The sequence below is a fragment of the Lissotriton helveticus genome, chromosome 1_1 (assembly GCF_964261635.1).
Source record: "Lissotriton helveticus chromosome 1_1, aLisHel1.1, whole genome shotgun sequence".
Classification (NCBI taxonomy): Eukaryota; Metazoa; Chordata; class Amphibia; order Caudata; family Salamandridae; genus Lissotriton; species Lissotriton helveticus.
This window is the reverse complement of record NC_136057.1, coordinates 517,258,640-517,281,658: the sequence shown is the minus strand read 5'-3', so window position 1 is coordinate 517,281,658 and position 23,019 is coordinate 517,258,640.

Genomic DNA, 23,019 nt, shown 5'->3' with positions numbered 1-23,019 from the left:
AGCCGGTAGGCAGCGGCGCTCGAACTCTTTGTCGATTCCCCGGCTGGGGAGTCGGATTTGGTGGTACAACAGGCTGTTGCACCCCAAGTGAACAACAGTGCCCGTGAACTGTTTAGGAAATTGGAAAAGCTTATGAGTTCCGAACAGGCCAAGTGGTGGGAACAAAGATCACTCACACGTTACTTGGAGGTAGGCAGGATTCCGAGGGGGCTACGTATGACTTTGGCTCCCAGTTACGAGAATCCTGACCCTGATATGCTCGCAGAATGAGCCGAATGTAATTTGGATTCCTCAAGCAAATTGGTTCGTATATTGGCAAAATATGCTGAAAGTGATCGGCTCAAACTGCAGAATAAAGTTGATGAACTAAATGCTGAAATAGCTAAACTCGAGGAAACAGAAAACATTTAAAAAATGAGGAATGACATGCTGATAAAGTTGCAAAAAGATGAAGAAACAATCAAAAAGCGCATGGCGTACAAGTTTAATCGTGATAAACTTGATTACCAAAATGGCAACGTGTTCACTTTCGCACGGAGATACGATGGGGTAAAAGCTAAAGTGGGTGTTGCTATACAACGTTCTAATGTGAATGGTTTAAGGGTCAATACTGTTGCATCTACGTCCGCCTCTGACCTTAGTACGACTGCTGAGAGTGAGATGGAGGGGGAAGGTGCTGGGGCAGCAAAGGTGGGGTTTCCAGCACTATTAGCATTTAAAAAACCTTTGAAATTCACTGAAAAAAACATAGGTTTAAATATCAGACCAAACCACATTCACTGGATGATGTCATCAATGATGTCATCAGTGATGTCATTTGAAATGTCATCAGTGATGTCATCAGTGATGTCGCTGACCATGTCATGAATGATGTAATATGTGATATCATCAGCAGTGGATTGTTACTACAACTAACTATATAGGAGGAATTTCAATGGTTTTGTTCGAGTGAAATGTCCAGCTAACTATAACACCCCTAAAACTTATGGTTTTTTCAGTGAATTGCAAAGGTTTTTTTTAAATGCTAATTCCTAACTACAACATCCCTAAAACCTATGTTTTTTTCAGTGAATTTCAAAGGTTTTTTAAATGCTAATTCCTAACTATAACACCCCTAAAACCTATGATTTTTTCTGTGAATTTCAAAGATATTTTGAATGCTAATTCCTAACTATAACATGTCTAAAACCTATGGTTTTTTCAGTGAATTTCATAGGTTCTGTAAATGACTAATTCTAAATGTATTAATTGTTATATTTATTTTTTTATACTGATTTACTACATTTTTTACACTATTTATTCTTAGATATTTTATTTTTTAAATTACATTCTAATTACATTATACATTACATTACAAAATATACCTTCTCACAATGAAATAGGCAATAGACTTGTAAGTACAGTACTTACAGTTGTTGCAATGGGCAACACAATTTCAAATATAATGCAACATTGAGCTCAATGTGAATTTCTCGTTAAATGCAATTAGTTTCTCTATGGATTACTTTTCTAAACACAGGACTGGATCCTAGATTCAGTCCTTGGACATCTCCTGTAAACAGTTGAGTAAAAGCGTTTTGGTTGCAGTAGTGATTTTTAAGGAATATTATTGTATTTTAAAAGTTGACACTTAGAAAATTTTTCACATAGAATTACCAATGTTATCTTAAGGGAGGAAATTCACTTAGCAGGTAAGTAGTGTTATCATTACATTTTCTTACTCAGTGGTGGATACTGGATCCAGCACTGATGCATCTCCTGTAAACATTTGAAAGAATGAGTTTAAGTCATACAGGCGAGGAATATTTGTAGTTTGTGAAAATCAACAATGGATTCCTATGGAAAGAAATACAAGTTACTGGTAAGTACGGTTAGAATTACTTTTCAGGTTCAGTGCTGGGCTAATAGATGCAGCACTGGGTTCTCTCCTGATAACAGGTGAGTAAATCGGAATTCGTTGTTCGGATGATTTTAGGTGAATATTTTAAAGTTCAAAAAATCCACACACTTAGAAGAATTTCCAAGTGAAACCAGTCAATGTTAGCCTATGGAAGGAAATTCAAGTTACTGGTAAGTATGGTTAGAATTACATTTCAGGATTAGTACTGGGCTGAAAGATGCAGCACTGAGGTCTCTCCTGATAACAGGTAAGTAAATTGGAATTCGTAGTACATCCAGTAAGCGCCACAGAGCTGCGTAGCAGAGAGATGTAAAAAAGGGCGCGGCCTGTACCACCTCTCTGCAACGCAGCGCAGTGGCGCTTCCTGGAAGTACCTGGTGGGCTACTTTTCCCCCAAGGTCCCTTAGGTTTGAAGTGGACATTTTTCCCCAATTTAAAACGCGCCTCAGGGCGTGTTTGCACACATCACGTCAGGCCCACTCCCCTCCCTTCACCATTGTGTAAACACACCCTGTCACCGTTCTAAGTTGAGAGATTAAGTCCCCTTCAATCCTAAGGGTCCCTAGGGTCAAACTAGCCCACTAGGTACCTCCAGTAAATGCCACAGAGCTGCGTTGCACAGAGGTGTAAAAAGCGGCATGGCCTCTGAACACCTGTCTGCAACACAGCTCCCTGGCGCATACCGGAGATACCTGTTGGGCTATTTGGCCCTCAGGGACCCTCAGTAATGAAAGAGAATTAATTCCCCAACTTAAAATGCGCCACAGGCATTTGCACAGTGGTGAATAAAGGGGGCGTGGCCTGAGATGATATGTCTGCAAACACGCCATGTGGCGCATTTTAAGTTAGAGAATTAATTCCCACCAGGTCCCTGCAGTATGCGCCAGAAGGCTGCATTGCAGAGAGGTGTTCAGAGGTCACGCCCCTTATTACAACACTCTGCAACGCAGCTCTGTGGTGCTTACTGGAGGTACCTGTTGAGCTAGTTGGCCCCCAGGGTCCCTCAGGATTGACAAGGAATTAATTCCCCAACTTAAACGGAGCCACAGGGTGTGTTTGCACACATGTGAACTCAGGCCCCGCCCTTCCATTCACCACTGTGCAAACGCGCCCCGTGGTATGTTTTAAGTTGGGGGATTAACTCCCCTTGAAAACTGAGGGTCCCTGGGGTGCAACTAGCCCACCAGCTACCTCCAGTAAGCACCACAGAGCTGCGTTGCAGAGAGGTGCAAAAAGGGGCGTGGCCTCAGAACACCTCTCTGCAATGCAGCTCCCTGGCACATACTGGAGGTACCTGTTGGGCTACTTGGCCCCCAGGGACCCTCAAGATTGAAGAGGAATTAATTCCTCAACTTAAAATGCACCACAGGGCAGTGGTGTTTGGGTTGTGTAGGGGGTCCTGCCGGGGGTAGTGTTGTAGGGTTTAGGTTAGCGCAGTGGTGTTTGGGTAGTGTAGGGGGTCGTGCCGGGGGTAGTGGTTTAGGGTTTAGGGTACTGCAGTAACGTTTGGGTAGTATAGGGGGTTGTGCCGGGGGTAGTGTTTGAGGGTCTAGGGCAGCGCAGTGGTGTTTGGGTAGTGTAGGGGGTTGTGCCGGGGGTAGTGTTTTAGGGTTTAGGGTAGTGCAGTGGTGTTTGTGTAGTGTATGGGGTAGTGTTTGAGGGTTTATGGTAGTGCAGTGGTGTTTGGGTAATGTAGGGGTTCGTGCTGGGGGTTGATTTAGGGTTTAGGGTAGTGCAGTGGTGTTTGGGTAAGGTAAGGGGTCGTGCTGGGGTAGATTTAGTGTTTAGGGTAGTGCAGTGGTGTTTGTGTAGTGTTTGCAGGTCCGTGCTGGGGTAGTGTTTTAGGGTTTACGGTAGTACAGTGTTGTTTGTGTAGTGTAGGGGGTAGTGTTTTAGGGTTTAGGGTAGTGCAGTGGTATTTTGGTAGTGGAGGGGGTCATGCAGGGGGTAGTGTTTTAGGATTTAGGGAAGTGCAGTGGTGTTTGTGTAACATAGGGGTCGTGCTGGGGGTTCTGTTTTAGGGTTTAGGGTAGTGCAATGGTGTTTTTGTAGTTTAGGGGGTCGTGCTGGGGGTAGATTTAGGGTTTAGAGTAGTGCAGTGGTGTTTATGTAGTGTAGGGAGTTGTGCTGGAGTAGTGTTTTAGAGTAGTGCAGTGGTGTTTGGGTAGTGTAGGGGATCATGCTGGGGTAGGTTTAAGGTTTAGGGTAGTGCAATGGTGTTTGGGTAATGTAGGGGGTCGTGCTCGGATAGTGTTTTAGGGTTTAGGGTAGTGCAGTAGTGAATGGGTAGTGTGGGGGTTGTGCTGGGGTGGAATTAGGGTTTAGGGTAGTGCAGTGGTGTTTGTGTAGTGTAGGGGGTCGTGCTGGGGTAGTGTTTTAGGGTAGTGCAGTGGTGTTTGGGTAGTGCAGGGGGTCGTGCTGGGGGTAGATTTAGGGTTTAGGGTAGTGCAGTGGTGTTTGTGTAGTGTAGGGGGTCATGCTGGGGTAGTGTTATAGGGTTAAGGGTAGTGCAGTGGTGTTTGTGTAATGTAGGGGGTAGTGTTTTAGGGTTTAGTGTAGCGCAGTGGTGTTTGGGTAGTGTAGGGGGTCATGCTGGGGGTAGATCTAGGGTTTAGGATAGTGCAGTTGTGTTTGGGTAGTATCGGGGTCATGCTGGGGGTAGAGTTTTAGGGTTCAGGGTTGCGCAGTGGTGTTTGTCTACTGTAGGGGGTAGTGTTGTAGGGCTTAGGGTAGTGTAGTGGTGTTTGTGTAGTGTAGGGGCTCATACTGGGGGTATTTTTTAGGGCTTAGGGTAGTGCAGTCGTGTTTGAGTAGTGTAGGGGATAGTGCTCACAGGGAGTTACCTGGAAGTCTACTGCTGGTATTGAAAATCATTGTTCAGTCTGCATGCCAGAATTTTCAAATTAAATAGAAGAGGATTTGGGATGTCTCTTAAAACATGCCCAATTTTTCTTTCTACAACATTAACCATAGTTTATATGCCAAATTGAACCCCCTCATTTTGTTCCTTTTTAAATTAACTGTTTTAGGTGTTACCAGTTTATTCCAATCAAGATAGCATCAGGTGTGCCATAATTTTGTCATAAGTAAGACTGTTAGCTCTCTAGTTGTTCTTTATAACACTCTGGATAGCTGCAGTAGAACACGAAGGAATCAACTGCCAAGCTGCGCCTGTTGAAATACAACATGACGATAGTTGAGATCTCACTTAAAACATGTCCTAATTTTTCTTCCTACAGCACTAACCATAATTTCTAGGACAAAATGAACCCCCTCATTTTATTCCCTTTTAAATTAAATGTTTTAAGTGTTACCAGTTTATTCCAATCAAGATGGCTTCAGGTGTGCCATACTTTTGTCATTAGTAAGGCTGTTAGCACTCTAGTTGTTCTTTAGAACACTCTGGGTAGCTGCAGTAGAACACAAAGGAATCAACTTCCAGGCTGCTTCTGTTGAAATACAACATGAAGATAGTTGAGATCTCACTTAAAACATGTCCTAATGTTTCTTCCTACAGCACTAACCATAATTTCTAGGACAAAATTAACCCCCTCATTTTATTCCCTTTTAAATTTATTCCAATCAAGAGGGCTTCAGGTGTGCCATACTTTTGTCATTAGTAAGGCTGTTAGCGCTCTAGTTGTTCTTTAGAACACTCTGGGAAGCTGCAGTAGAACACAAAGTAATCAACTGACAGTCTCTGCCCTTGTTGGATGTACATGTTTTACTGAGAATGTCAGACTTCATTATCACATGACTGAGAAAGATAATGTGAATTTACAGAAAATATGCTCTCATTTTAGCTTCTGGAGCACCTTTCAAACCTCTTTGGGACAAGCATGAGAAAATAGTTTTCCCTCAAACATGATTCATGATATCCCAGCAGAAGGCTTTTTCACATGGTAAAATCACCTTAGAACACACCACAATTGCTAAAATGAGTATTGGACCAACAACAAATGATTTATAATGTAACTAAAGTCTTAAAACCTTCTATTAACTGCAATGCTTTTTAATGAGGTGCTATCATGTATATTGGTCCCAAGATGGCTGCCAACACTTCTTGGATGAAGTGCTGACAGCCAATCAGATGTCACAATGAGATGTGTTGTTAGGCTCCGCCCAGATATATATGTAGTTTTTCCTTTAATATCTAAAAAACTACTGAACAGATTGACACAATTTAAGCAAAAGGAACAAGTCTGAACTGAGTATTACCTCTTTGCCAAATTTGGTGTAATTCCGTTCAGCAGTTCGGGCTGTAGCTGCGGCTAAAGGTCCCTATAGAAAATTGTATGGGGAAAACACGTTTTGGGACCCCCCTTTTTTCTCGGCCCCCACTTCACTAATCAGCCAGAGACTTTCAGGATAGGAGCGGAGCGGACCTGGCCATTAGTTTTGAGAATTTCGCGAAGATTCGTCAACCGGCGTTAGAGTTATTCCAAATAGAATGTTGCAGATTTCCTATAGAAAATCGGTCCTAACTATATCTACCTACTGGCATTCTGTCATGATTCCACACCTGCTCATCCTTAAGAACTACATATCCCCTTTAGGCTTCTGTTGTATTTCCCTTTTTGAAACCCACCCCTGTCCCGTGCGCCCGCACGCTTCAAGTCAGTGTGTTTGGTGGTACTGTATTTCATGCCTTGTGACCTATTGTGATTATTTCCACTGTTTTGTGCAGGTTTCTGTGTTCTCATGCGGTTTATTTTAGGATTAAGAGCGAGCGCTGACGGAAGACCAAGCCTTCGCTTTGAACGCTGACGGAAGCCAGACCTTCGCTCTGAGAGCGGTCTCCTCGCATCCTTTACACGCGCCTTTTTGGTGCGCTTCAGAGGGGATTCGGGAAGCTTCTATCTCGCGCACCGTCTGTGTGCGTAACCGGGTGGAGCTGGGTGCGGCCCAGTATTTAAACCGCACCCTGCCTTCAGACTTCCTTTGGAGAAGGTCGCGTATGGACTTGGGTCTTACCTGGAAGGATTCTCCATACCGGCAGGACATCTTCATGGCTCTTCAAATGGCGAATCATTCTCTGTAACAGCGATGAAGACCCTAGAAGACAAAGAGTCAGAAAGCTAAGTACTTTCATTTTTTGGTTAAAGGCGCCCTTCGCAAGAAAGGTCAATAACAATTTTTGGAACTTTGCTTCACAGAAGAAAACGCAAGGAAAGACTTTGGACAATTCTGTTTCTTGTACCTCAGTTTTCTAAAGAAGAACTTTGTTTAGGTTTTCATGAGTGTTATTTAGAGCCATATTTTGATGGCGAATACAGTCATCGCTTGTTGTTATTAAGGTATAGGATTTTGTGTATTTGCTTATCTTTCCGAAATTAGAGGAAGATTATTAAGAACCCCAAGTCTAGGAAGCAAGACGTTTATTGCAAGTAAGTGGTAGAAGTGTTAGGAAGGAATTGCGAAAGCCTTTTAAAGAATGTTAAGTAATCCTTCTCTTTCATTTCCAGCCTAATTCAACTAGAGCATTCAAGCCTACAAGCTGACCACTTATCCCAGAGGACACTTGACGACACCGTCTTCACCACCATAAAGAAATACTGGACGAAGGCCCACTCCTTACTGATCGCAGGTAGGGGAACGTCTAGACATCCAGTTAGTGTCTTAAGTGCCTTAACTAGATTAGTTAAAAGATTTAGAATAGAATAGGAGGAAACTATAGGACCTGAATAGTAAAGTCTTCTGTGCTTTTTGCCTCGCAGGTCGACAGCAAGAATCAAGAGTCTTCACTGCAACGTCCAGTACCGGCCCTCCTCCCCAATTTCTAGTTAATTTCTTGCTGTAATTTTAGAATCAGTAAGTGTTAGTTAGTAATCAGGGAAGTTGGTCCCTTGCGTCTCTGCGGAATCATCTGCGTCATCCTAGAGGGCTTCTGTTCAAGCAAGGTAAGGGACGACGTGGATAGCTTGACAGAAGGCAAAGCCCACGTTGATAATTCCGCCCAGACGCAATGGATCAGGTATCTATGCAGGATTTAGCTGCTGTGCTAGAAGCAATTAGGCAGGATAACGCTGCTTTACGTAGGGATTTATCCTCTCTCCAGGACTCGGTGCAGCAGAAATCTGCCACTATTCAGGGCTCTTCCAGTTCTAGTTCTCCAACACAAATCCATGTTGTAACTCCGGTCCCCACCCCTTTAGCTCCCCCAGAGAGATTTTATGGGGATTGCAATAAGTTCTCAGTGTTTTTACAACAATGTCATTTACACTTTATAGCGAAAACCACAGCTTTTCCTGATGATTCTTCCAGAGTTGCATTCATGTTATCCTACATGGGTGGCGACGCTGCCCTTTGGTCAGTCCCTTTAGTTGAAGCTGATGATCGGATCTTGTATAACTTCAGGGATTTTGAGAGGGCTTTAAAGAAGATGTTTTCTAAACATCTATTTGTTCAGTCTGCAGACAATGAGCTGTTAGGTTTAAAACAAGGCTCATCTGATTTGCTACATTATATATCTACCTTCAATCGATTGGTCTTAGAAGCTGATTGGCCTCACGACAAGCGAATCTCGATCTTCTATAGGGGATTGAAGGACGAATTGAAAGACATGATCACCCAGATTTTAGACCCCCCCGAAGAGATTAGTGCCTTCATTGACCTAGTGGTGAAATTAAATCATCGTATATCCGAAAGAAAGGGAGAAAGAGGGAAGTCAGAGCACAAATTAGTTTTCTTTAAGGAAAGATCCACATCAGTACCTAACCGAGAACCTAGGGCCAGATGTAGGTAGGGTTTTACCGGTCGGTAACGGCCGAATTTGGCCGTTACCGACCGGTAAAAGGATTTTGAGATGTAGGGGGCAGAATCGGTAAATTTACCATTCGGTAAATTTACCGATCGGTAATTTTACCGATTCTATAAATATACCGGTCGGTATATTTACCGACCGGTATTTTTACAGATTCGTTAAAATTGATATGTAGGTGGGACTCTTATGAGTCCCACAAGGCCTAAGAAATCGGTATTTTACCATCAAATTCAATTTGATGGTGAAATACCGATTCAGGTGTGCATGCACATGTGTGCATGCACACCTGTGCCATATGACAGGCAGACCTGCCCTTAGGGCAGGTCTGCCTGCCATATGGCCCCCGACCCTTTTTTGGGGGTGCTAGAGGGTGTCAAAGTGACACCCCCTGCACCCTTGTCAAAATCGGTATTTACCGATTCGGTAAATACCGACCGGTAATGCTCCATTCATTCCTATGGGCTTTTACCGAATCGGTAAAATGCACATCTGGATGGACCTACATGTCCACCCTTCATATTTACCGATTCTTAATTACCGAATCGGTAAAATTCGGTAATTAAGAATCGGTAAATATTTTTTACCTACATCTGGGCCCTAGTTCCAAAACTGATACTGCAGAACCTATGCAGATAGGATCTATCCGAGGTCCCTTATCTAAGGAGGAGAAAGAAAAGAGACGGCGATTAAATCAATGTCTCTATTGTGGGAAGTCAGGACACTTTGTGAAGGAATGTCCCACACGACCAAACAAATTTAAAGTTAGATCATCCGATTTAGCTGTCACACAAGAAAAGTCGGAAAACTAGAAAACTCGGTGAAAGGAGAGGTCGGTTTATCGAGTTTGTTCTCTAGTTTGGCCTCAACTATTCCTCCCATTGGATGTAGACACTTTTCAATTCTTGTAGAACTCCGAGGTCTACTTCCAGAGTCTAACTCTAGACAGGTGGAAGCCATCATAGATTCTGGTGCTACAGGTAATTTTATAGACTCTCATTTCTTCCTCCAGTTAGGCTTCAGATCCTTGCCGAAGGACCATCCAGAAATCGTTAGAGCTGTTGATGGCAAAGAATTGACTTCGGGTCCTGTTAATAGACAGACTGAGGTATTAGAAATGGATTGCTCTCCTATACATAGGGAAAGAATACAATTAGACATCATTGATGCCCCTCAATTCAAGATGATTTTAGGAATCCCTTGGTTAGTTAAACATAACCCGTCCATAGATTGGGTGACCAAGACAATCACTTTTCAGTCTCCTGCTTGCACAGAACTTTGTTTCCTTACTAAGAGATCTAAGGATGTGGTTCAAGGTTTTGAATTTGGAATGGAATTACCCAATATACTAATTCTGGAAGGAGTGCCATCAGTGTATAATGACCTGTCTGATGTTTTTGACAAAAAAAGGGCCAACACCCTACCACCACATAGAGATTTCGACTGTAGAATAGATTTGGTGCCTGGAGCTACCTTACCCTGCAGTCGAATATATGCTCTTACGGAAGCAGAAAACGCCCATCTCAGAGATTATCTTGATGAGTATCTTGCTAATGGCTTTATAAGACACTCCAAGTCTCCGGTTTCATCAGCTCTTTTTTTCATTCCAAAAAAGGGAGGGGAGATGCGCACGTGTATAGACTATAGAGCCTTGAACAACGTAACCATTAAGAACAGGTACCCCTTGCCTTTGATCCCTACACTATTAGACCAAATTAAGAAGGCTAAAATTTATACAAAATTGGACTTACGCGGAGCGTACCATTTGGTTAGAGTAAGAAAAGGAGACGAATGGAAGACAGCATTCCGTACTAAATTCGGTCTCTTTGAATACCAAGTCATGCCATTTGGTTTGTGTAACGCTCCTGCCGCCTTCCAGTTTTTTATAAATGAGGTTCTACATGAGTTCATTGACATCTGCTGCGTAGTCTACATTGATGATATCCTCATATATTCTGATTCTGAGGAAGAACATGTAAGACAGGTTCGCGCCATTCTTCAAAGACTACTTTCAAACTCACTCTTCGTAAAATTGGAGAAAAGTCTATTTCACGTTTCCAAAGTGGATTTTCTGGGCTATATTATCAGCCCAGAGGGAATAGAAATGGACCCTAAAAAGGTAGAAGCTGTAACAACCTGGCCTAGTCCCACTTCTGTGAAACAAATCCAAAGTTTTTTAGGGTTTGCAAATTTTTACCGCAGATTCATTCAGAACTTTTCTCAGGTTATAACACCTATTACCAAACTGTTGAGAAAAGGAGCCAAGTTTTTATGGTCCCCAGCCGCTGACGAAGCATTTCAAAACCTAAAAAAGTTATTTACCATGGCTCCAATTTTAAGTCATCCAGACCCCAATCTACCTTTTATTGTGGAAGCAGACGCCTCTCAATTTGCGTTGGGTGGCATTCTTTCACAACGAGATTCAGATACTGGCCAAATGCACCCTATAGCCTATTTCTCAAGAAAATTATCAGAAGCCGAACAAAATTATGCAATTTCCGACAAGGAGTTGTTGGCAATCAAAGCAGTGTTTGAAGAATGGCGTCATTACCTATTAGGAGCTCGTCATCCTGTAACGATTTATACTGATCACAGGAATCTCCAAGCTCTAAGATCTGTAAAGGCTTTATCTGCTAGGCAACTGCGATGGTCCATGTTTTTTAATGACTACAATTTTGTAATCACATATCGCCCTGGAAAGGAAAATTTAAAAGCAGATGCTTTATCCAGACTAGGAGAAATGACGTCGGATCAACCGGTAGTCGTTCACCCTGTAATCCCTACTTCTTGTTTTCAGGGAAGCTTAACTGTTTGTGACATCATTGACGACATTAAAGAAGCTCTGAAGGAAAAGGCATTGGAGCTCTGGAGAAAAGATCATCCTTTTCTTTTTGAGAAGGACGGTTTGCTGATGGTCCATGACTTGATCTTTGTTCCAAATGAGAAAATTCAAAGATCCATTATTCACTTTCATCATGATACGGTTCTGTCAGCCCACCCAAGCTTTATAAAAACTATGGAACTCATCAAGAGGAAGTTTTGGTGGCCTTCTATATCCAAAGACATTAAACAATTTGTGGAAACTTGTAGCATCTGTATTCAGCACAAGTCCTCTCATCAGGCTCCTAGTGGTTTGTTGATGCCATTACCTATTCCTCCTCAACCTTGGCATACTATATCATTAGACTTCATTGTTGAACTACCTGAAACCAAGAAGGGATTCAATACAATTTTGACTGTTGTAGACCAGTTTACCCGTATGGCCCATTTTGTTCCTTTAAAAAAGCTTCCCACTGCATTGGAGCTTGCTCATTTGCTCATGATCCATGTGATAAGATTACACGGGATTCCTTCGATTGTCATTTCGGACAGGGGATCACAGTTTATTTCTAAGGTTTGGCAGAAACTGAGTTCTTTGCTACATATGGAGGTTCGTTTATCCTCTAGTTATCATCCTCAAACCGATGGTTTAACTGAAAGAACTAACCAGACTATTGAACAATATCTTCGTTGTATGTTACCTAATGTTTCCGAAGAATGGTCCGATCTGCTAAGTCCTTTGGAGTTCGCCTACAACAACTCTGAGCATTCTTCTATTAAAATGTCCCCATTCTTTTGTAATTTCGGTTTTCATCCAAAAAGCATTCCTGAAAACTCCAACAATAACCTCAATGATTCCGTACCCACAGTTTATGACTATGTGTCCCAGATGTTCACCATTCAGGAGGATGCCAAATTCAACTTGGCCAAAGCGAAAGAATCTCAAAAAGAAGCCAAGGATAAACATCGATCCGAACAACCTCTTTATGAAATAGGTGATAAAGTATGGTTGAGTACAAAAAATTTGAAATTAAGAGGGAACAGAAAATTCAATCCAAAATTCATTGGCCCCTTTCCCATTGAGAAAATACTAAATCCAGTTTGTGTTAGATTGACCCTCCCTAGTAAGTACTTGATACATCCAGTCTTCCATGTCTCTCTAATCAAGCCTTTTCATCCTCAAACTCGTATTCCCAAGTCCCCACCTCCTATCATTGTTGAGGGCAACTCAGAATTTGAAGTAAGAACAATCTTGGATTCCAAGAGAGTTAGAGGAAGGTTATTTTACCTCATCGACTGGAAGGGTTATGGTCCTGAGGAAAGATCTTGGGAGCCTCTAGAACATCTTAAAAATGCTCCCAGATTGATTCGGAACTTTCATTTAAGATTCCCGGATAAACCTAGACCCATTTCCACCGTTCTTGGGGGGATCTTGAGGAGGGAGTACTGTCATGATTCCACACCTGCTCATCCTTAAGAACTACATATCCCCTTTAGGCTTCTGTTGTATTTCCCTTTTTGAAACCCACCCCTGTCCCGTGCGCCCGCACGCTTCAAGTCAGTGTGTTTGGTGGTACTGTATTTCATGCCTTGTGACCTATTGTGATTACTTCCACTGTTTTGTGAAGGTTTCTGTGTTCTCATGCGGTTTATTTTAGGATTAAGAGCGAGCGCTGACGGAAGACCAAGCCTTCGCTTTGAGCGCTGACGGAAGCCAGACCTTCGCTCTGAGAGCGGTCTCCTCGCATCCTTTACACGCGCCTTTTTGGTGCGCTTCAGAGGGGATTCGGGAAGCTTCTATCTCGCGCACCGTCTGTGTGCGTAACCGGGTGGAGCTGGGTGCGGCCCAGTATTTAAACCGCACCCAGCCTTCTGGAAGGCGCTTTGCCTTCAGACTTCCTTTGGAGAAGGTCGCGTATGGACTTAGGTCTTACCTGGAAGGATTCTCCATACCGGCAGGACATCTTCATGGCTCTTCAAATGGCGAATCATTCTCTGCAACAGCGATGAAGACCCTAGAAGACAAAGAGTCAGAAAGCTAAGTACTTTCATTTTTTGGTTAAAGGCGCCCTTCGCAAGAAAGGTCAATAACAATTTTTGGAACTTTGCTTCACAGAAGAAAACGCAAGGAAAGACTTTGGACAATTCTGTTTCTTGTACCTCAGTTTTCTAAAGAAGAACTTTGTTTAGGTTTTCATGAGTGTTATTTAGAGCCATATTTTGATGGCGAATACAGTCATCGCTTGTTGTTATTAAGGTATAGGATTTTGTGTATTTGCTTATCTTTCCGAAATTAGAGGAAGATTATTAAGAACCCCAAGTCTAGGAAGCAAGACGTTTATTGCAAGTAAGTGGTAGAAGTGTTAGGAAGGAATTGCGAAAGCCTTTTAAAGAATGTTAAGTAATCCTTCTCTTTCATTTCCAGCCTAATTCAACTAGAGCATTCAAGCCTACAAGCTGACCACTTATCCCAGAGGACACTTGACGACACCGTCTTCACCACCATAAAGAAATACTGGACGAAGGCCCACTCCTTACTGATCGCAGGTAGGGGAACGTCTAGACATCCAGTTAGTGTCTTAAGTGCCTTAACTAGATTAGTTAAAAGATTTAGAATAGAATAGGAGGAAACTATAGGACCTGAATAGTAAAGTCTTCTGTGCTTGTTGCCTCGCAGGTCGACAGCAAGAATCAAGAGTCTTCACTGCAACGTCCAGTACCGGCCCTCCTCCCTAATTTCTAGTTAATTTCTTGCTGTAATTTTAGAATCAGTAAGTGTTAGTTAGTAATCAGGGAAGTTGGTCCCTTGCGTCTCTGCGGAATCATCTGCGTCATCCTAGAGGGCTTCTGTTCAAGCAAGGTAAGGGACGACGTGGATAGCTTGACACATTCGCCAGTAGGTAATATATTTACATACATACATATATATATATATATATATATACAGAGAGAGAGATAGAGAGAGCATTTCTAAATTCTATATTTATATACATTGTTTAAGGTTAAAAAAGTTTTGTATCATTCATTCATTAACTCTATTCCTGTTAGCATCAGTAATCATCAAAATACAATAAAATCATGAGCATAGCATAAAAATCAACATTATTATCATACACAAGCAAAAAACACCTCTGCTACAAATCTAGATAAATACCAACATACTTTAATATTATTTAAAAATTGCAGATATAAAAGAGCTGGTCTTGTTTACTGAAAATTCAAAGGAACAAATAATGGACGTTATTTATGTCACAAGTCGGCCCATTTAGGGCAAATTAAAACAATGTGCAAAGTATCTAGTGCAGAGGACACATCACGTGTTCAAGAGAGGGGATCTGATGGTTTAAGCCATCCAGCTAGTAATTAAGGGAACATATTCAGACGAAAGTATGTTAAAAATCTTCTATGGCGAGGAGGAGCTTGGCGGGCATCCGTGATGACCGCGTGAGCACAGCGCTCTCCGGACCCCCGCCACTCCCGGCATGATATCCTGAACATATCCTGATTCTTCACGAGGATTTGTATAGAGGACACCGGGCTGATCTTCCTGTGGTTTCTGGAATTTGATTTGGACCAGGGGCGCCGAAGATACGACGACTCAAACTTTCGGGGTCCGCCCTCGAGGTGCGCCCGGGTCTGGGTGTGGCACTGTGGCCGACTCTGAGTTGAACAACAGCGGCAGGGGGATTCGACTCGTGGGTCCCCCTCTTAAGTTTCGGTTTCGTTTCTGCCTCAGACTGAGACATCTGGCAGAGGAGTCTGGCCCTTGCTGGGTCCAGCACACGAGACTGCTGTTGTGCCTTTGGCTAGCTTATTGTCCTTCCGGGCTGGTTCACACCTAGTGGTAACCTCGTCGCTGCCCTTTTGGTCTCGGCGCCCTACTCTCCTGCGGCCATTCCCATCGGGTCGAGTGTGTCCCTGGTGACGCTGTCTCCAGCATGGCGGGCAGAGGGGACCGAGAGACACGAAAGACCAGAACGCCCCTGCGTGGGGGCCCGGTCCAGTCTAACGTTATGGACCGGTACACCCATTCGAAGGGGTCCCCTGGAGCCGCCTTGCCTGGCCCGAGTGCAGTTGACCACCCTGTGGACTCGTCGACGGAGCCGTCCTTGCAGGACATTATGGGCGCCATTTCTGGCATGAAGGAAACAATAGGCCAACAGTATGAAGCTTTGGCCCACAAAATCGACACCGTGGCCATTGATGTGAACTTGATTCGGGCCGACCTGTCTAAAACCAATGAGAAGGTGAAGTCATTGGATATCAAGTCATCCAGCCTCACGGACGACGTCTCGGAGATACGGACGGAGATTGGAAATCTCCGAAGGGTGAACGATTTCATGACCCGGCGCTTGGAGGACTTTGAAAACAGGGCACGTCGTTGTAACGTGCGTGTGGTTGGCGTTCCGGAAAATCCGGACCCGCATTCTGTTGATCTCCTGGTCGAGGACCTGATACTGAACTACCTCTCTCCGTCTGGGTAGAGTAAATTCTTCGCAGTGGAACGTGCCCATCGTGTTCCGGGAGGCCAGGGCAAGCCGGGCGCCCCGCCGAGGCCTATTGATGCGAAACTCCTTCACTATAGGGACCGGGACGCTATCCTGCAGGCATCGCGTGTGAAGGGCCCGGTGGCCTTTGAGAATGCCACGGTGAACTTCTACCCGGACTTTTCTCAATTGGTGCAGAAACAGCGTATGGGCTTCCGTGGAGTCAAGAAGCGTCTCCGGGACATGGGACTGCGCTACGCTATGCTTTTTCCGACCAGGCTGCGAGTTGAGTACAATGACCGGACCTTTTTCTTTGATCGGCCTGAGTCAGTGAATGACTGGCTAGACTCTCTGCCGGACCGACCTCCTGGGACTGAGCCTGCTGAACACCCAGGTGGTGCCGAGGGTGGTATAGAGAGCTGAACTACTTGTCTATGCCCGGGTTTCCTTGCAGCGTAACTTCTTCTGGGATTTTATGCCTAAGTGCCTCTATTTTCTGTGTGTTCTCCTTGTTATTTGTCTTGATCGGGGTGGCGGGTGGGACAGGGCCTTTCCTCCTCCGGGGTCTTTTTGTAGAATGGGGGTTCTTGGGCGACAGGCACACTGCATGTTGGGGTGGCTCTTTAGCTTCTTGCAGGGGTGCAGGGTGGGGGGTGTTTTCTTGTTCGTTGGGGGGTGGGTTGCTGGGAAGTTTGAAGTTTATGTTTTGTTTTCACAAGGCGATTTTATTTTGCTAATGATGTTTTCTGTGTCATGCTCATTGGGGGGGGGTTTCGGCATTACCGTGTGGGATGGGGGGTAGCGGGTTGAGGTTTATTTCGTGGAATGTCAATGGTCTGGGGGATCGTATAAAGCGGGGTGTGGTGTTGCGATGTCTACGACGTTTGTCTCCTGATATTGTTTTTCTACAGGAGACCCATCTGGTGGGCAATACATGTCGTGCAATGAATAGGTGGGGCTATCGCCTCGTCGCACATTCGGGGTTTACCACCGGTTCAAGGGGGGTGGGTATCCTTGTTCGGGCTTCCCTCCCCATCGCAATTGATGATGTGATCCTTGATGATCGAGGGCGTTACGTCGCCCTCGTGGGACGCTATGAGGGTCGGACCCTTTCCCTGTTTGCCGTTTATGTGCCCCCCGGTCTACAGACCTCTACCTTTTCCGATTTGGGTCGAGTGTTGTTGAGCCTCCCTGATAGTACTCTCTTCATTGCAGGGGACTTTAATTCTGTGTTCTCCGGTCTACATGATCGTCACCCCCCTAGGGACACTCCTTCGGCCCAACAATGGCTGGGTGGGTTTCTGGATACTTTTGGTTTGGTGGATTGTTGGAGACTCATGCACCCTACTCAGCTTCAATACACTTTCCATTCCGGGGCCCATGGGAGTCTGCCTAGACTGGATTATTTCCTGATGCCTGCGGCGCAGTCGCCGGCTGTTCGGGAGATTAGACACCTCCCCCGGGGCATCTCGGACCATTCTCCGCTCTGGCTTTGTTTTGAGGTGGGGGTGGAGGTGGCGGGCCGGGTGGCTCCTATCAATCCATGGTACCTCACCTCCCCCGAGACCCGTGGTCTCTTGATCAAGTCTTTGGACAATTACTTTCTAGACAACGAGGGGTCTGTCTCCTCTGCGGTGTCCCTATGGGAGGCATTTAAGACAGTGATCCGTGGGCAGGCCCTTTCCCTTATTGCTGAATCCAGGTCGGCGAGGAATCGGGAGGTGGTGGACCTTGAGAGGGAAATTGTTGAGATAGAGGCTGACCTGGAGTCGAATGTTACTCCTGGTAAACTCCACGCCCTGGGTCTGAAACAATTTGCTTATAGGTCTCTGGTTATGGACGCGGCTAAAATGATGTTTCGGGAACAACAGGGTCGTTTGTGTGATGTGGGGGACAAAGCGGGTAAATTGCTGGCGTGGTTGGACAAGAAGGAGAGGGCGAATCGTGTGGTACCAGTGATTCAGACTTTGAATGGTGTGAGAGTGACTGACCCGGTTGGGATTGTGGAATGTTTTGCGGACTATTTTCGTGTGGTTTATTCCCCTGTGTCTGAACGTGATGTTGATGACTCTCGCCTATTGTTGCGCGATATAGCTCTGCCCTGTGTCTCCGATTTAGACCGAGTCTCTTTGGAGTCCCCTTTCTCTACGGACGAGATAGCGACTGCCATTCGCTCACTCCGTTCGGGCAAGGCTTTGGGCCCGAATGGATTGCCAATTGAGTTGTACAAGCTACGTCCTGATAAGATGGCGCCCTATCTTCGTGCCATGTTTTTGGAGTCCCGGGATCGGGGTATTCTCCCATATGATCAGCGTCTGGCTACGATCGTTGTTATTCCCAAAGAAGGTAAGCCCCGGGACCTCTGTTCGTCGTATAGGCCCATTTCCCTGTTGAATGTCGAACCCAAGGTTCTGGCTAAGCTCCTGGCTACCCGCCTCCTGACGGTTATCAGCAGCTTGATTCATCCGGATCAATCCGGATTTATCCCGCATCGCAACACGGCTCTTAACCTACGTCGTCTCCACGGAGCCATTGCGAGGGCGGGGCTTCTGACGGAGCCAGCCATTTTGGCTTCGCTGGATGCCTCGATGGCCTTTGATACAGTAGAATGGCCCTATCTTTGGGCGGCTCTTGAGAAATTTGGTTTCGGCCCTGGATTTATTGGTTGGGTGAAATTGTTATATGCCGAGCCCTTGGCACAGGTTGTGGTTAATGGTCGAGTTTCTGTCCCCTTTTGTCTTGGTAGGGGGACCCGACAGGGGTGCCCCTTGTCTCCGTTGCTTTTTGCGCTTGCCTTGGAGCCGTTAGCTGCGTGGCTTCGATGGGAACCTTCCCTCAAAGGGATCCGTTGGTCACCAGATTTTGAGGACCGCGTCTCGCTTTACGCGGATGACATTCTTCTCTACCTTACTTCCCCACGCAAATCTTTAAACGTCTTATTTGACGTTCTCACTTCGTTTGGCGCTAACTCTGGTCTAGTTATTAATTGGGCTAAGTCCTGTGTGTATGTTCTCTCGGGTGTTCTGCCCCCATTGCCGGATAGATTTCCTATTCAGGTTGTCCAGTCTGGCTTCAAATACTTGGGGATTTTTATTACACTGGATTCTTCACTCCGGTTCGAGCGTAATCTCCTCCCCCCGCTTCATAGACTGCGACTGGATGTGGCCCGCTGGCATAAGCTACCCCTGTCTCCTCTGGGCAGGGCGGCCCTTTTTAAAATTATGTCTTTGCCACGATTCTTATACGCCCTTCAGAATTCCTATGACGACATTCCCGCAACCTATTTTCGAGAGATTGAGAGTCTCCAAAGGCAACTGATTTGGGACGGGCGGCCGCGTATTGCCCTTGCGAAACTTACCATCCCTTGGTATGACGGGGGCATGGCGCTCCCTGATATCAAAAGATATTATTGGGCTACCCAGCTGTCTGCCATTAATCATGCAATGTATTCCCCGGGTCGGGATCCGACCTTCGAGATGGATAGACTCCAGCTGCTGGGAGGGGATTTTAATAGAGCGCTTTATTCCAGATCGGCCGGGCGCCATCTTACGGGCCCGTCCAGGATCGCAGTCAGTGTGTGGCGCACCGCGAATGTGAGTCTGGGATGGGAGAATCGACTGACAATGGCTACTCCGCTTTATGCTTCCGAACGTTTGGGATGTCTCTGGTCTACTAAGGGCTTTGACCGCTGGGATATGATTGGAATATGTAAAGTGGGTGATGTCTGTGTAAAAGGTGAAGTGAAGTCCTTTGAGGCCCTTCAGGCCGAATATGACTTGAGTGATAGAGAATTCTTTCGATATCTTCAGGTCCGACATGCTCTGGCCTCTGTTCTGACTCCTGGTGTGACCCTGCCCGAGTCCTCCCCCCTCGAGGATCGCATACTGGATGGCCACCTTCCCGATAGCACTATCTCCCTGATTTACAAGAAACTGATTAATAATCGCGCTGACTTACTGGTCCGACTTAGGGAGGTTTGGGTCGGTGACGGGCTGGACTTGGATGACGAAGATTGGCAATCGGCACTCTCTTCTCCGAAAGAGGTCGCCATCCCCGCCCGTCTCCGCTTGGTTCAGCTTAAGATCCTCCACCGGGTGTATGTAACTGGTCCGCGTTTGGTAGTGATGGGTTTTTCCCCGGATGGTTTATGCAAACGTGGTTGTGGGATGAGTGCTACATTTCTGCATATTATTTGGGAGTGCCCTGCGGTGGCGGCCTACTGGACTGATGTGCTTGCGGTGATGACTGCTGTGACTGGAATTGCCCTGCGGCCTGAGGCCCGACGGTGTCTGTTGAACGTGTGGGAACCCACCGACTATTCTGTGGCCCAAACTAGATGGGCGACCTTGGGATACATGGTCGCAAAGCGGGACATTGCGCAACTCTGGGGCGCCTCTAAACCTCCCGATGCTTTGGTGTGGGAGGATAACATGGATTGGTCCATGTTCCGCGAGAAGACCGTCTATGTAGCTAGGGGCAGGCCCAGGGCGTGGACGAAGATTTGGGGTCAGTGGAACGGCTATCGTGGGAATATTTGTACTCCTCCCTTTGTTGACGCACCCGATGTTACCCTGTCTCCCTAGACTGATGTTCCAGAAATCTCTCATGCTGTTCTGTGATTTTCCTATCCTCCCCGCGGTCCCCCCCCCACCTTGCCAAGTCCCATTGATTGTGCTTTTGTGTTCCTGATTGTTAGCTTCCCCTCCGCCTTCTGGGCTGACTTTGATTAGTATGCATTCGCCTTTTTGTAGTTCGTTGTTTTTATATGTATAAAAGGGAAAATTGTTATGTCCTATCCGATAATTTGAGTAACAGTTGGAGTTTGACTTATGTCTGACCACGGGAGAGATCGTATGCTTCTTACGTTGTGCTTTGCTGTTAGCGGCCGGCCCGTGTGGTTGTAGGCCCATCTTTGTAACTCTTCTCTGATTGCTCAATAAAAGTTTTTTTAACCCAAAAAAAAAAACCTTCTATGCTTAACCGGCTTATCCACTGTTAGGCAAAGTTACATTTTTCCATAGAATTCACCATAATATGTGTATAGCAAAGTTTATGCTGTGATCCTATGGATCTAATTTCCTAAGTATGTACCTTAAATGCTCTCTTTTTTTTGTGTGTTTTGGTTCACATTGAATATTATTATTATTATTTTTTTTAATGAATTTTATTAAATTTCAAAAAACGTACAACAATGAGACTCAGTATTGCACCATCACATTATTCAGTACACGCATGATCAGCGTAGGACCAGCATCATTAATCAGCAGCATTATGAAGACAGAAATCAATGTGTAGATTCAAACATATAAATCACCCCAGCTGGCTAATCAGTCACAGTAGGTGAAAGGAGACCCAGCACTTTATGATGAGCACCCCCAGAAGGTCGAGGGCCGCTTGTACATATAAATAAATGAGTGTCACCATATCACCCACAATCTAACTGTGTGTTTGTGGGGATGAACCATTATTACTGCTAGTAGATGTATTCAGTTAAGTATTGTACAATGCCCAGAAGTTTTTGGGCCTATTACGTGGGGGTAGTGGCTCGCTAAAAATCTCTGTCTGTGTGCCGCAGTAGGTCATGTCATTCTTCCACTGTGCAATCGTTGGGAGATTACCACGTGACCAGTTAGAAGCAACCCTACGCTTGGCCATCAGTATCCTCATATCTATTAGCCGACAAACCCTCTTTAGGATAGCCTTAGAATAACCCAACAAAGCCAAAGCAGGGTATGGATCAAGGGACATCTTCGTGATCAGACCTACTTCCTTGAATACCGAGACCCAGAAGGCTGCAACTCCCGGGCACGTCCATGCCAGGTGGAGGAAGCCAACAGACCCTGCGCTACATCGATCGCAGTTTGCAGTCTCCTGCAAGCCATACCTGTATAGTCTCTCCGGTGTGTAGTATACCCTATTTAGGAATTTGAAATGCACCAGGCGATGTCGGCCATTAAGTGAGATACGCTTTGTGCTGGAGCAGCAATAGGACCACATACTATCTGCTATTTCCATGTTCAAGTCCCTTTGCCATTCCAAGCGCGCCTTGGTGTAATGGTTAGCTCTATAAGACATGGAAGAGTTGTGAATGCAACTATACAGTTTCGGGGATTTCACACGTATAACGAGGGTCAACGCCGCTAGTTCAGGTGGTTCCAAGTAGTCATCTCCCAATAGTTCTTTCAATGCATGTCGTGTTCTGTGAAACTGGAATCTCATCAATATAGTAAGTTCTGGCTTATCAATATTAAAGTCCTCCCACCTCTTAGCAACACCACCATCAAATAGCTTCCCTATCCCACGTATACCCAAGACTTGTAGAGCTTGCATGACCCCTTTCTCTTTGCAGGGGGCAATCATATATACCAGTCTAATAAAGCTGATGGGGAATGCAGTATTGCAGCAGCCTGTAAGTGCAATAGATGGTGCCAAGCATGCATTGTAGCATTTACAGAATCCAATATACCGGTCCTACGATCTGCCTCCTGAAACAGCAGAACGGGGAGTGGGAGAGGGGCAGCCACCTCCAACTCAATTCAAAGGTATGGTATGTCCGGGGATCCGTGCATCCAATGATAGGCATGTGAGCACTGTGCAGCCCTATAGTATAAACTAAAATCCGGCGAACCAAGTCCCTCCATAGAGTAGGGAAGCACCAGAATCTGCCATTTCACACGTGGCTGCTTACCTGCCCACGCTAGTCGAACCATCAATGAGGTGAGACGGTCAGAGAATGCTCGGGGCTGCACCTTTGGAATATTAATAAACAAAAATAGAAACCGCGGCAGCACAACCATTTTCATGATGGATATTCTGCCAAGAAGGGATAGCAGGAGCTTCATCCATCTCTCAACATCGTCTTCCAGTTTGCTAAAAGTCATCCCGTAGTTTTCTCTAAATACTGTGTCAGAGTCTGCATGTAGTTTAATCCCCAAATATCTGACCGCGTCTGTGGTCCATTGCAAAGGATAGTCAAGCTCGAAAAGAGGGGTACCTGGCATGAGTGGAAATATAATAGATTTAGGCCAATTAACATGCAATCCAGAGAGCCC